The following is a 6,302-nucleotide window of genomic DNA, read 5'->3' on the forward strand; positions in this document are numbered from 1 at the left end:
AGGCAATGATCTTAACCACTGAGCCATCTCTCCAGCCCTGGAACTAGCTCTTGTAGACCAGGCTGGCCTCGAATTCACAGAGATCCACCTGCCTCTGCTTCCTGAGTGCTGGAATTAAAGGCGCGCGCCACCACCGCCTGGCCTTCGTGGCCATTTTTAACAATCACTTCGAGTCAAAGGATCTCATAGTGGACATTCTAAAAACAGACTTCTAACCTGGCTCTCCTAAAGCTTCCTCATCACTACAGATAAAAAGATTTAGTGTGTGTGTGTGTGTGTGTGTGCGCGCGTGCGTGCGTGCGTGCGTGTGCGCACGCGCGCGTTTTGGCAAAGCCAGGGGTGTAGACTTTGCCTGGCTACATCCCATACCAGAGAGGCCCTGGGTTCTATCCCTAACACTGAAGAGAAACATCTAGTTACCTGCTTCCTACACCCTTCTGTAAGACCTACCACATTCGCTGGCCTACATCATTAAAACATAGGCTTTTCTAACTTGTGCACACAACGCCTCCTTTTCGAGCTACCCTTCCATCTGAAAGCCTGAGGACTTGACTGACTTTCATATGGTTTCTTGGCACAGGCTCTCTTACGAGCATGGACAACAGGTTCCCCAACTTCTAGCCAAAAGGCCGGGAAACAAGTAGAAAAGCCCTTCTGGTTTCTTCGTCATTCCTGCCATTTGCACCACACTGTAACCAACTCACCTAACCAGCCAGATCTCTACTGCTAATTACTCCAAGCCTTTTTCCAAAATGAAAGCAGAGCAGGCTTGCACTCTTGCCGCCATCCCCCTAAAGCCCTCACGGGCCCAGGACAGGATACCGTTTTCACCCTATCACTGCTCCGCTTCTGATTCCTGAACGTGGGATTCTTCAGTCAATTCCCTATCTTCAGAGCCGGCCTCCGATCTGAAGAAGATGAAATGCCCTAACACACACCACAGCAGAGACTGACTAGCACTTGGCACTACTCTCCATGCGTTAAATTCTCTGTGTTTATTCCTTACAACCATCACATAAAATAGGTACTACTCTCATAATCATCACATAAAATAGGTACTACTCTAACAACCCTATCTCATCTTTCCTTATCTATCTCTTAATCTGCACTTCTGCCACGCGCTAAAAATGTAACAGGGCCAGAGATGGCTCAGCTGTTACGACTACTGGGTGCTCTTCCAGAGGACCAGGGCTCAAGGCCCCGCACCCACAGAACAGCTCACAGCCATGTGCAGCTCCAGTTACAAGGGATCTGATGCCCTCTTCTGGCCTATGCAGGCACCAAGCACAAGAGGTCCCCATACATACACACACACACACACACATATGGCATATATAGGCATATATGCACATAAAACAATTTTTTAAAGCATCAGCGGCTTCCCTGCCCTCTTTGCAATCTCCCCTCCAGACAACTCCTCAGCATACACCCTGTTTGGGATGAATTCTTGACCCCCGCATAAACACCATGTTGGGTTTTTCCCTTCACACCACACCGTGCCTCTGTGACTCAAAAGGTTTATTGTGCAAGCTCCTGCTTAACCTTCAGCACACAGTTCAGATGATCTTCCCTGCAAAGATCTCCTGACCGAGACCTGAGGCAATGAATCTTCCCTTTGTACAAATGGCTTTACAGATTCCTAACACACACTCTCAGAGAACTTTCTTCAAATATGTGGTCAATACTTTCCAAACTTTATGAATTCCTAAGCTGTGCTGTATGAAACCCCAAATTCTGGGTTAGTCTGGCTATTGTTCTCACATTTATGTTATTATTTTTTAATGTGTGTTTGTATCTGTGTATGGGTATGGTGTTCAAAAGGGTAAGTGCCCTCAAAAGCCAAAGACACCAGATCCTGGGGACCTGGAGTTACAAGTGGCTGTGAGCTGCCTAGTGTGGGAACAAGGAACTGGACTGGGGTCTTCTGAAAGAGCAGTAAGCGCTCTTAGCCTCTAGCCATGTCTCCATCCCAAATTCTGGGTTTTGAGTTGTCTGACGTTTGTTTTCATGTTTGGTAATTTGGGAGACTAAGTTACTCGAGTTTGCCTCGAACTCAACGTGTATGTCAGACTGGCCTCAAATTTTCAGTAATCCTCCTGTTTCAACCTCCTACGGGCTGAGAGCAATATTAAACATGACAAGGCATAATGACTGTCATAATAAAAACATATTAAAGGTTTGCTTATTCATTAAGAAAAGAATGAGAACTCCCTCTACACTCCTAATAGGAGTTATCAAATCCCTTGTTTGATTTGCTGTCTTGAAAGCCTTCAAAAGGAAATGACTATTGCGTACAAATCCAATCTAAAACCTACCAAAGACAACTCCAAGTAACTGTGCTAAATCACAGGCAAGAGAGAAGCTGAGCACGGTGGGGTACGCTGAAATCACAGCATTTGGAAGGGAGAGCCAGAAGGATCTCTGCGAGCTGGAGGTTAGCCTGGTCTACACAGCTAGTTCCGAACCGGCCAGGGATACACGGCTACCTGTGGTAGCTTTAACACAAACCACGTTTAAACACCATGCTTGTTCTTAAGTTTAAAACTTTTTCTGGAAAAAAAGAGCTGGGGATATTCCGATAGTCCAAAAACATTTATTAGGACACGGCTCAACTATTCATCCACTGTCCCATTCGCCAGGGACAGCACTCAACTTCCCCAGTGACTGCTCTCTTTCTCCCCCATACCCGCCAGGGAAGAGGTGGGTGTCCCGGCTTGCACCCACTCATCCCATGAAAACAAAGTGGGTTTATGAACTCTGCGTGAAGTGGGTGCTGAAGACTGTCGGGTGGAGACTGAAGAGCGCAGGACCCGGCCCTTCCAAGGCATCTGAACACTTCGCAAGGGACCCACCTCCCTAGGAAGAGATCGCTCACGCCTAGAAACTGACCCACTTAGGGTCAGCCCCCACTGGGGTCAAAGGTCAGCCCCTCCCGGATCCGGAGGCCTCGGCGAGACTTCCGAGGGGCAGGACCAGGCGGGTAGCGGGCGTTCGAAAGCAGCGGGAGCGAACTCCACACCGCGACCCCAGGCCCGACACGGCCGCCGCGAGCAGCCCCGGCAGCTACAGCCCTCCCTCTGCCCCGTCACCCCCCACGGCCCCGCGGCAGGTCCAGGCCCCGCCTCCAAGGCCGCCTCTGGGTCCAGGCCTACTAGGGCGGACCCGCGGGGGTTAGCCAAGTTCCAGGATCCGGCTGGGCCCGTGCCGCTTACCGAGCCCCCCGCTCCTCCTCCAGCACCCAAGCTGCTCGCAAGCCTGCTCGCTCCCGACTCCGGCAAGGCCGCCACTGCTCCGGAATCGCGGGCGCGCTCCCGACCTCCCCGATCCTTAACCCTAGTCCGCCGTGCCCCGCCGGGTCCTAAAACCCTCCTCTCCTCAGGTTCGTCCACGCCCGCTTCCTGAAGTAGGCTCAGACCACGTTTCCCAGCAAGCATCGCAAAGACTACAACTCCCAAAAGGCATCGCGAGCGAACTAGCCTTAGTTTAAGGCCACGGATTTAAATCCGCTATAGCAGTTTTTTTTTTTTTTTTGGTTTTGTTTTAAATAGGGAAGACTCAACTCAGAAGTTCTTTCTAGAAATAAGTGAATTCTCTAAAAACACTGGAAAAACTCGGAAATATATATATCGGGAAATGTTTGCTTCAATTTTTTTTTTTTTTTAAACAGACTCACTATGTAGCATTGGCTGGTCTGGAACTAACCACTTAAACCAGGCTGCACTCAAACTTAGAGCGGAGATCCGCCTGCCTTTGCCTTCTGAATGAAATTAAAGTCCTGCACCACAGCCGGGCGATGGTGGCGCACGCCTTTAATCCCAGCACTTGGGAGGCAGAGGCAGGCGGATCTCTGTGAGTTCGATGCCAGCATGGTCTACAAGAGCTAGTTCCAGGACAGGCTCCAAAGCTACAGAGAAACCCTGTCTCGAAAAACCAAAAAAAAAAAAAATAATAAAACAATAAAAAGATAAAATAAAGTCCTGCACCACCACCACAGCATATCGCATCGGTTTAAGTAAAATATTGGAAATAAACTCATGCATTAAATAAAGAATGTAGCAGAGTGGTAATGGCGCATGACATTATTCCCAGCACTCAGGAGACAAAGGCAGGCAAAACTCTGGGAGGTCAAGGCCAGCCTGGTGTACAGAGAGAATTCCAGGACAACCAGGGCTACACGGAAAAATCCTGTCTCGAAGAATAATAATAATGATAATAATAATAATGTGTATAAATGTGTGCAAAGCAGCATGTAAAGTTTATTATCGTAGCAAGGAACTTGAGTCTCACTTTCGTGTTTTGTTGTTTGATTTTTTTTTGCTATTTAATGTTCTTTTATTTAAAAGATGACTTGATCTGGGTATTGATTGAATATTAACAATGTTTTTTTGGGTTTTTTTTTTTTTCGAGACAGGGTTTCTCTGTGGCTTTGGAGCCTGTCCTGGAACTAGCTCTGTAGACCAAGCTGGTCTCGAACTCACAGAGATCCGCCTGCCTCTGCCAACCGAGTGCTGGGATTAAAGGCGTGCGCCACCGTCGCCCAGCTTTAACAATGTTTTTAATACATTTTCTTTCTGACAGAGAAAGGGTCTCACTATGTTGTTTGATTTTTTGAGACGATCTCACTATGTACCCCTGGTTGCACTGGAAAGGGCCGTACAGACCAGACTGATGTTCCACTTGTTGCAGTCCTGTCCATACCTCCCAGAAATGCAGCAATTGCTGGCCTGCATGCCAGTCCCCGCTAGTCTCGGTTTTCTAATATGCAAAGAGACTTTTGGCTTCTGATGTATGAGAGAGTGCCTGCTTAGCTTGGGAGCCTCAGGAGTCATTCTCTCACTACCCCACCCCCACCTCTACAAAAGGACCAGCGTATGCAGATTTGTACATTTTAATCTCATGACTATGAAATAGGTTTTATGAGAAAGCAAAAGCTCTGCATGACTACTTTGCCTACAGTTCTAGTTAGTAAGAGAGAAGATTTTGAAAAAGTGTGTGTGTGTGTGTGTGAGTGTGTGTGTGAGTGTGTGTGTGTATGAAAAATTATTTGAAACAAGGTCCCTCTATGTAAACCAGGCTGACCTCGAACTCATTCTGTACACCAGAGTGGCCTCAAACTCAGAGACCCACATGCCTCTGGGATTAGAGGCTAGCATCACCATGCTCAAATCTAGATAGGTAAATTCTTATTTTTCTCATCTTTCACATTTGGGGTATTAACAGTTGGGTTGGGTATTTGTTTCTTATTTTCTGTAGCCTTGGCTAGCTTATTACTCTGTGTTTCATTTAAAAAGTTGGTAATAAAGCTGGCCATGATTGTGCACACCTTTAATCCCAGCACTCACGAGGCACAGGCAGGTGGATCTCTGTGAGTCCAAGGCCAGCCTGGTCTACAGCCAGGACACGATTAGGGTGTCTTAATTTGGGTTACTATTGCTGTAACAAAACACCATGACCAAGAGCAGGCTGGGTAGGAAAGGGTTCATTTTGGCTTATTCTTCCACAACATAGTCCATCAGTCCATCACTGAAGGAAGTCAGGACAAGAACCTGAAGGCAGAAGCTGATGCAGAGGCCATGGAGGAGTGCTGTTTACCAGCTTGCTCCCCATGGCTTGCTCAGCCTGCTTTCCTGTGGAACCACCCCAGGAGTAGCCCCGCCCACAATGGACTGGCCCTACATCAATCTCTAATTAAGAAAGGGCACTACAGATTTTCCTCCAGTCCATTTTGTTGTTCTTTGTTTTTTTGTTGTTGTTGTTTTTCTTTTTGGGACAGGGTTTCTCTGTGTAGTTCTAGCTGTCCTGGAACTCATTCTGTAGATCTTGAACTCACAGAGATCCACCTGCCTCTGCCTCCTGAGTGCTGGGATTAAAGGCCGGCGCCACCACCGCCTGGTACCTACAGCCTAATCTCATGGAAGCATTTTCTCAACTGGGGTTTCCTCCTCTCAGATGACTCTGCCTGTGTAAGTTGACATAAAATTATCCAGAACAGATAAGAGAGAAGAGTTGTACTCTAGTAGAACATAAGTAGATAGCCAGGCATGATGTTTCACACCTGTTAATCCCAGCCTTGGGAAATAGGAATAGGAGGATCAGAGGTTCACAGTTAACTTCATCTTTCCAGGGAATTCAAGGGCAACCTGTCCTTTATTTATTTATTATGAATACAGAGTTCTATCTGCATGTATTGCCTGCAGGCCAGAAAAGGGCACCAGATCTCATTACAGATGGTTGTGAGCAGCCGGGCGATGGTGGCGCACGCCTTTAATCCCAGCACTCGGGAGGCAGAGGCAGGCGGATCT

At 47.6% G+C, this 6,302-nt stretch overlaps 1 protein-coding gene across 1 annotated transcript in view; it reads right to left on the minus strand.

The window, feature by feature from the left end:
* Armh3 (armadillo-like helical domain containing 3) overlaps positions 1-3,369 on the minus strand; it is a 206,356-nt gene extending 202,987 nt beyond the window's left edge. The window contains exon 1 of the mRNA XM_005352384.2: positions 3,213-3,369. The gene's annotated coding sequence lies outside the window, so the exon portion shown is untranslated. The remainder of the gene's footprint in view (positions 1-3,212) is intronic.
* Between the last annotated feature and the right edge of the window lie 2,933 nt (positions 3,370-6,302).

This window comes from Microtus ochrogaster, chromosome 8 (assembly GCF_000317375.1).
Source record: "Microtus ochrogaster isolate Prairie Vole_2 chromosome 8, MicOch1.0, whole genome shotgun sequence".
Taxonomy (NCBI): Eukaryota; Metazoa; Chordata; class Mammalia; order Rodentia; family Cricetidae; genus Microtus; species Microtus ochrogaster.